Source organism: Podarcis pityusensis, assembly GCF_964106645.2.
Source record: "Podarcis pityusensis genome assembly, chromosome: 4".
In the NCBI taxonomy this organism is placed as follows: domain Eukaryota; kingdom Metazoa; phylum Chordata; class Lepidosauria; order Squamata; family Lacertidae; genus Podarcis; species Podarcis pityusensis.
Window position 1 is genome coordinate 102,392,808 of NC_138027.1, and position 8,975 is coordinate 102,401,782.

An 8,975-nucleotide genomic window follows, 5' to 3' on the forward strand; every position below is an offset into this window, starting at 1 on the left:
GAGGGAGGGGAGGGCACCACACCTCATGCTCTGCTTCACTGTCCAATGACTCATCCCCTAGCCCTGACACTATCTCTACCTCTGTTTCTCCAGCTCCGGGGTCCCCAGGGCCTGTGCCCTAGCCCCAGCTGCACCCAGCCCTGCTGCCTCGACTCTGACCATCTTCCCTGAGTACCACAGGAACAGAGAAGCAGAGGGAAGGTGTGCTAGCCCCAGGGCCATCTTACCCATAGGTGCTAGGGGTGTGGGGCACCCAGGCGCCAGGCTCTCAGGGGCACCAGGCCAAGAGTCTGGGGCCGAGATTTGGAGTCCGGGGATTGGGAAGAGCTGATAGCCGCTGCCAAGCAGAGAAGAGCCTTTCGGAGTGCCGCAGCTCTTCTGCTGCGAGCAAGTAAAGCGCTGAGGCAGCCAGTCAGTTCCACCCTCCTGCGTGCCTGGGATTGGCGGACCGTCGAGAGGCCCGCCCAGTGCACACTGCTCACACAAGTCACCCGGCTTCGCTCAGTCGCCACCGCCACCTCCTCGGGCTCAACTGTTGTTGCGCTGGGCTCTGCTTGCCCACCCCCCAGGCGCCCAGGCGCCCAGTTGCTCTGCTGCCACCGCCTCCCCCCACAAGCCCTTCCTGGAGCAAAGATAGGGGAGGTGGTGGCAATCAAAGTGAGGAGCTTTGGCTGCTCCAGTCACACCCCACCTGCCACCCCCATCTTCCATCACTGGCCTGCCTCTCTGCCTCTGCCAGCCAATGATGTGGCACACGTATGGCCACGCAGGCTCACACTGTACCCACCCGACCTCCCAGCCTGGCTGCACAGCTGCCACTGAGGGACAGCGGGCAGGTGGGTGATGCTGGGGTCCTACAGATTCCTGAAATATGGCAACCCTATCAAATATGTCAAGGGTCATCAGTTGGAAGATGGAGCAAGCTTGCTTTCTCCTGCTCTGGAGCGTAAGGCTTGAACCAAAGGCTTCAAGTTACAAGCAGATTCTGACTAAACATCAGGAAGAACTTTCTGACAGTAAGAGCTGTTCAACCCTGGCAGGTAAAAAAAAAGGTAAAGATAAAGGACCCCTGGACGGTTGAGTCCAGTCAAAGGTGACTATGGGGTGCAGTGTTCATCTCGCTTCAGGCCGAGAGAGCCGGTGTTTGTCCACAGACAGCTTTCCGGGTCGTGTGGCCAGCATGATTAAACTGCTTCTGGTGCAACGAACACTGTGACAGAAGCCAGAGTGCATGAAAACACTGTTTACCTTCCCACTGCAGTGGTACCTATTTATCTACATACTTGCTCATATTTGATTTTGAACTGCTAGAATAGCAGAAGCTGGGACCCAGCAATGAGAGGGAGCTCACCCTGCCGTGTGGATTTGAGCCACTGACCTTCTGACTGGCAAACCCAAGAGGCTCAGTGGTTTAGACCACAGCAGAGGTTGGGTGGCCATTTGTCACGGATGCTTTAGCTAAGATTCCAGCATTGCAGGGGGTGGATTAGATGACCCTTGAGGTCCCTTCCTACTCTATAATTCTACAATTCTATGCCATGCAAAACGTTAAGGAGATATTTTAAAAGAAAGTTGCTTACACAGCAGAAGTTTTCATTTTCTCATTTATTTTTAGTAAAGCATTTGCATGCAGCCAGGTTTATTGCTTTTAAGAGCTGTTCTTTTCTGGCTGCATTGTCCTCATTTCAAGGTATGCGCTTAGGTTTTTTACAGTGAAAATCCTTTATACTCTCTTTCCAGTGTCGTCAGAAAGGATTTGCATTTCAAGTAAAATAAACCTCCGGCACATGTGAAATTCTAGATTGTTTCTGCGCAGATGTTTAACAATAAAATCACACAAAAGAGATGCAATGTAATAAAAAAAAGGTTTCAATACAACACACACTGTTGGCAGAGTCAAATACGAGAGTTTTGCATCTTTAGTACTGAACTTTTTCCATACATAGAATTATACTTCTCTTTTCAGCCAATCGGCAGGCAGGCTTGGATCCACTTCCCAGCTGGCTAGGTGAGTGTTACGCCTCCAGGCCAGCTGGGCTGCCCCAGAAACTAGAGGCAGCATTAGATCATGGTGGGAGAGGCAGTGCCAGCCCACAATGCCACGGAGCCAGGTAAAGGTAAGGGGACTTCTCTTTTCAGTTGTAAATGGGGAGAATAATTGCTTTCAGGTACCCACCCAATACACAAGTTAACATTTGTAAAGCCAAGTTATCTGCAAAAGGTAGGAATGTCAAACTTTAAGCTTCACCCTTCCTACCATTGTCCACATTCTTCTACCCACCCAGCATTTGTCCAAAAATTTCCTGAATCTCTCTCATTTATTTGCCCCCCTTCCAATTGGCTCTGCCTCCTGCTACTCCAAGCCAAGAGGGGCCAGACTTGGGGCTGCAGATGCAATCAACAAGAAGACTCACAAATATAAAAAATATACTTGTAATGCATTCTAACAAACAAGCAGGCAAGGCAAATACAATGCAAAAAGGACAGAGAGCAATAGTACTACTGAAAAACCTGTGTGAGATCCATTTTAACCATTTCAGCAATGTCTCAATTAGTCTTGGAAGGTATTCTAAACCAACTTTTTTGAGGAATGTTTTCAAACAACTTCTTGTGTCTCAGTGACTGATAAGCAGTGCCAGATTTACGTATAAGCTAAACAAGCTATAGCTTTGGGCCCCACTTTCTTGGGGCCCCCCAAAAAAATTAAAGGAAAAGAAACCTGGATGCACATTTCCAAAATATAAGATAAAAAACAAATAAAATAAAACCTACATACAGCAAGAGTGGTAAATGGCTTTAGTTACCTATTAGGTCCATAAATTACCACCTCGCATATATTCAACACAAAAAACAGTGACAATTTGTTGTTGCCAAAGGACAGCTGGACATATAAAGGGCCCCATTACCTTCAGTAGCTTAGGGCTTCATCAAACCTAAATCCAGCCCTGCTGATAAGATATCTGTTTTGCTGTGCAGTTTTCTTATTATTGGCAGGATTTTTTCTGAGACACAAACTGGATTTTTGAATTTGTCATCCATTTTTGAATTTGTCATCCATTCTTTCTTCCCAGGACAATACAAAAATGTTGTTTAGAATACTTTCCCCGTGACTTAGGGCAAACTGGGGCATACTTTTTTAAAAAAAGAAGCTTAATAATGAAAATGAATCTGTAACTTGTTTTTCCATAGTAAAGGTAGAGGTAAAGGTAAAGGGACCCTTGACCATTAGGTCCAGTCGTGGCCGACTCTGGGGTTGCAGCGCTCATCTCACTTTATTGGGCGAGGGAGCCGGCGTACAGCTTCTGGGTCATGTGGCCAGCATGACTAAGCCGTTTCTGGCGAACCAGAGCAGCGCACGGAAACGCCGGAGCGGTACCTATTTATCTACTTGCACTTTGTGCTTTCAAACTGCTAGGTTGGCAGGAGCAGGGACTGAGCAATGGGAGCTCACCCCGTCGCGAGGATTCGAACCGCCGACCTTCTGATCGGCAAGCCCTAGGCTCAGTGGTTTAGACCACAGAGCCACCCTGGTACCTGTTCCATAGTATTGGTGCTTACTTGTCCTATTTATATTATTGTGTGTTTTCCTTTTCTATATGTTTATTAGAGCACTTTACAAGTATAATTTGTTATTTGTGGGTCTGATTGTTGGTTAGTATGATACACAGGAACCCTCATTATACACTGTACTGCAAATTTCAGGATTGATAGATTTACTTTCTTTCTAGGGTTTTTTGTGTTTTTTTACTAGAACCAATGAGCCTGGTACAAAAAACATATAGATAGAACAAGGTGCCTTTGAGCACAGGCTGAACCTAAACATTTGTGTTCAATATCAGAAATGCACTGGGTTCACTATCATTTCATACAAAACTCCAACCCTGAATATCCTTCACATCAGCGGCGTAATTTAGGCAGGAAAAGTCATTGTTGTAACTGTTGTTGCTTTTCACTGGGTTTTCATTGAATTTTTCAAAATATAACAAATGTAAATTGCTAAACCATTGGGAATCAGAAACTCTTATCAACTTACTGCAAATCACTCGGAGATCTACCAGGAGATCCTGATCTGCTACCTTCTGCCCACCCTGGATGCATGGTCAGTTCAAGCCCTCCCCAATTCACCTCAATACACTCTTCTTTATCCATTTGCATTGTTATCAATGTGATCCTTGCTCCCATACAAGCCTATGTAGGCAAATAGTTAAGGAAGTGGATTGAGACTAGTATTGTAATGCCATTACAGTACAATCGTGTCTTGTGCACATTTAACTTACCTGATTTCAACAGTATACAGTTGAAGTCTGGCTGGTTAAAATCCTGCAAGTTAAATGCGGAACCAACTTGAGGAGAGGGTCTTTTATGCACCAGATTTTCCCAGCATAAAAGAACTTTGCTTCCCAAACAAAGGTCTCTCCCCTCGCTAGGAATCTGTTGCTCCCCTTGAGATCTTGTGGGAACTTAGGCAGCCCCACACGATCTCATGAGAGCATCCTGGAGCTTTTGGAGCTGATGCTCCAGATGTTCTGGAAGCCCGAGGATGCTCACACAGGGGTTCGGTTCCAAGTGTTTGAGTATATGCATTTTTGAGGAACTCTTGCAAGAGAACCCCTGCGTAAGACACAATAATACTGTACTTAAAGGGCTTTCTATGCCTCTATGAACCTGCTAGGGGTTTGAGATCAGCTACATAGGCCTTGCTTGTATGCACAAAGAAAATGAGCTCAGGGTGGCAGGGCCTTTTCTGTGGTGGCTCCATGGCTATGATAATAATTTCCCCAATATATATGATCCTACCTGGGATGATTTAGGTGGGTTCTAACAACATTTTTTGCTTTTAGTGAGAGAGTTAAATAAGCAGTAGCCTCCATATTTAGTCTTATGATTTGAAGTGTTGGTCTCTCAAGCTCAAAAAAAGAAAGAAAGAAAGAAAGAAAGAAAGAAAGAAAGTGGTATCACATCATTCAAAAAGATGCAGAAAAGGACAATCAAAATAATGGTGGGATTCAGGTACTTTTTTGTACACAGAAAAGCCAGCACTGTTTTTAGTTTAGACAGGATGGTGGAAGGGAAATGAGAGAGATTTTTAAATTACACACAGTGGACAAAGAAAGGATAGAGAGACCACTTTCTTTGTCCCTCAGTTCATCGACAGATGATAGCTGACCAAAAAAAGTATTAATTCACACAACACATAATTCATAATATTTTTTATTTGAAAGATGTTGTCTCAAAGGACAAATAGAATTTATTATTTTATGTGACAGAGCCAATGAGGATACTGGAAAAAAGAAAATGATCCATTGATTGTGAAAATTGTGGAATTTTGCAAAATAAAACAAGATTTGTTGGATTCTGCAAAAGGGGAATAATGTATTAATGGAGGAAGGTTGCAGAGTGCAGACCACCAGAGAGATGTTTTCATAGCCTGAAAGCAAATACACTCACAAAGACACCTTGGCCACCTCAATGGTAAGGCAAGTGCAAACAGAACCATGCACTCTCACTCTCACTCTCACTCTCACTCTCACTGCTGTCAAGCAATGGCACAGGGCACAGTTGGGACCTGATTTCTGTGCCACTGACAATAGAGGGGGTGAACAAAGGTTTGTATTGCCCCTTTGCACCCAGCATGTATAACTAAGGAACCAGCAGAAATATAGGTGCTTTGGAGTAGTAGTCAAATGGGGTCTGAAACACAGGGGTATGGAGCTGATTCTTTGACACCACTCCGCATATCACTGCAGGCTAAGAAAGAAAGAACAGCATATGCACCTCAGGCTATGCTTTCACCAGACCTGCCTTTAACTGGCACCTCTGCAGCCACCACCATACACACAAGTATGAAAGAGCCGCATGCAAGTTTCCCTAAATACCTCTCAGATCTGCTTTGTTTTTGTGCTCATACCAGAGAATCTAGTCAATCATCCAGGCTTTGGAAGGCTCTAAAATAAATGCCCATTTTGAGTAGTTTAACCGATGTCCAAGTCAGGAAGAAGAGACCACTGGGAATACGAAGATGCTGTATACCAGGCACCCACATATTACAGGCTGTTCAAATAAAACTATTAGGAAGTATAAATCTTAGCGCCTAAGGACCAAGGAGCTTAACCTGCTTTTAAAACATTTAACAAGTGTCAGTACATAAAAGTTGCTCGCGAGCAAACAGAGACTAGCTGCAGGGCGTTTGGAATGTACCCTACTGCTTTTATTTGAAAGATTAATTGTCCTTTTACGATACATCGCTACCCCTGCTATTTATGATCTGTGTTTCGCAATGAAAAACCCCAGGAGTTGCAGGAATAAGATGGATGTTGCATTATTAAAGCCAAGCAGAAGCTTGGCCAGAGCACTTCCGCATGTGTCACTCAACGTGTGTGTGTGATCCTCTCGTTTCATGATTGCTTCCCGCTTGTGGTTCCGGCATCTTTTACTGCTGTCATTCTGCTCCCTGAAGTACCGCAGTGGCACAAATCCCTTTCCAACGCCTGGCAGTTGTGCCAACAGAGCAGTCTGAGCACCACAGCATGATGTGCCCAATATAATTAGAAGCTGTTTATATATAGCTTAAGTTGTTGGTTTTAGAGCCATGTTTTTATCTTTAAGTGGCATAGCTGCGATCTGCAAAGAGGAGCCTCAGATACTGTACAGATGGTTATCGGGTACAAATCTTCTCCATCACCTTATGCCATCCAGCACACTCCAATAATTTAAGGGGAGCCTCATGGAGTCACTGAAAGCTAATAAACACTTCTTCCTTCCTCTAGATTTATTTGTTTACACTATTTTAAATTACTTTAGATCATAAAGAATAACCCTCCATCCTACGTGCAATGACCTTTCTGAATGAGCCTCGACATAAAGAGCAGACACTGCAGCATTTCAAATCTTTATGACAGTGTCTGGCTGTTCTTTCAACAGCTTGCTGGCTTCCTAATGATCCTCTTTCAGCTTTATTTCTTCAAATCCATTTATTTTCCTGCCTGTGCTATCTACCAAGGACATGTATGTTTAGAGCAAAATGTTCTCTTTTTTCAAACTCTTGAATAAAGATTGAATAAAGGCTAGGATTTTAAAATTACCTTTTAAATTAACACAGGTAGAGTACTTTGACAGTGGAAAAAAAGTTTAGCATCATGAGCCTTGAATTAAAGGATGCCTCAAAGCAGAAGACAGTTCTGCAGATCACTACTGTGATTCATGATATACTGTACAGTACTCTTCTGTCCCATCAAAGTGTGCCTGATGAAGAAGAGAGCTTGGTTGCAAAGAAAGTGCTTGTTATATTGATAAAACAGACTATAAGTAACCAAGAGTCCCATGCCTGCTTAAAAATTGTGGACTATAGCTCTATCTCTCTCACACACATCTTGGATCCCAAGTTAGTTAGGGAAGGTTGGGGAAGAAAACCTTCCCACCTCCTCTTTTCCCAGCACCCTTCATAACCTCTCCAGGGTGCAGAATTCCTTCCTGGGAATGTGGGGGTGATGGAGCACAGGAGGTGATTGAGGGGGCAGAATTGCCCCAAATTAGATTGACTTCCACCTTTGGGTTGTTTTTGCCCCCTCTCAGAAGCCTCCTGTGCCCCATCCAGTAAGTGGGGACCCCTCCTATTTGCCAAGAGGCTTTTGGGGGGCACAGTGGTGGGGAGAGCTGGGAACCTCTCCTTCCGTGAACCTCCTTAAGTTAACATATCTTCAGGTCCAATCCACACAGAGAACAGAAAGAAGGAAGGAGAGTGTTCTTTATAAAGCGAGCCCAAAATGTCAAGTAACACAAGAGACAGCAGTAGATGTGTCACATACTGGATAGAGCACACATAAATCCAGAATTAAAAGGGAGAGTCAAAGATGAAGTTGTCAATTTCAAATTCATTTGCAAATTTCATGCTATTACACTTGGACTCAGAGAGGGTTGGAAACAGTTTTCTCTCTTTGGAAAGTAGCTGTTCACAATAGCATTTCTTCTCACGCCCAGTGTAAAGAGCTGTGTTTATGAGCTCTTGATGACTGGTTGCTAGTAGCTACTAAACACACCCCACCTGTTTGGGTGGAGGCCAAAGGAAGCTGTTTGCAGCTCATTGCAGCCTGAGAGGACACAAGCATCCATGGTCTGTAGCTGGCTGGCAAGATCTGGCCTTGGGAACTTCACGGTTATGTTGTTGCACTTGAAGAGTTTACTGACAGAATTTACAACAACCAGTCTAAGCACCTTTCTACTGTCTGTGAAGTTATGTAAATAAACTGATATCACACACACACCATAAATCTCACGTACTGTATCACACGGCAAGGAAACTGACCTTGCAGAAACAGCACAAAAAAATTCTGACACTTGGAGAAACTGGAAATCAGCACAACAACATTGGCATAGTTGCAGCCATGCCATCATAAACCAAGTTGTCACGAATAGGGTACAGAGAGAGCGGGGGCACCATCTGCTCAGAATCCTAAATGCATCTGTATAGGGTTGGAGCAGACTTACAGCTGTCCTCTGCGTTATTCTGTTTTGGACCTGTCTGAAACTGGGTAGCCTCCCATCTCTATCCATACCAACTTTCTCATCTGATCCAGATTCAAAGCTTGCTATGTCACATGTATACCTATTCCATAATAAATATGTTGGTTATTAAAGTGCTGTGGGTTCCTAGGGTGCCCTGTCCCACCCCATGCCACCCCAGGCTTTGCAATGGTTATTCACTGTTTTCCAGATCTGTGCCTGCAATTTAGTTGCTCTTATTTTGGTCGGACTTCCGGTCCCAAACATTTCTGCAGATACAGCTTCAGCTTCAGTTTTGCTACACATATTCAGCCAAATTCAAAAGTGAACTATCCACAAATTGGCCACTTGCAGAGATTGTCATGAGAGTATGCTACCACTGCCACACATTTTTAAAAAAATGATTTTGTTGATAACAATGATATCAGCAATGATGATTGTGGTGGTGATGATGCTAATGATGCTAGTGGTCAACT

General features: G+C 44.2%; 1 long non-coding RNA gene across 1 annotated transcript; it reads left to right on the plus strand.

Moving 5' to 3' along the window:
* The first annotated feature begins 1,970 nt into the window (after positions 1-1,970).
* On the plus strand, positions 1,971-6,766 carry LOC308475982. Its single transcript, XR_013985608.1, has 2 exons — positions 1,971-2,117; positions 6,607-6,766. It is a non-coding gene; the product is annotated as an uncharacterized lncRNA (long non-coding RNA).
* The last annotated feature ends 2,209 nt before the right edge of the window (positions 6,767-8,975 follow it).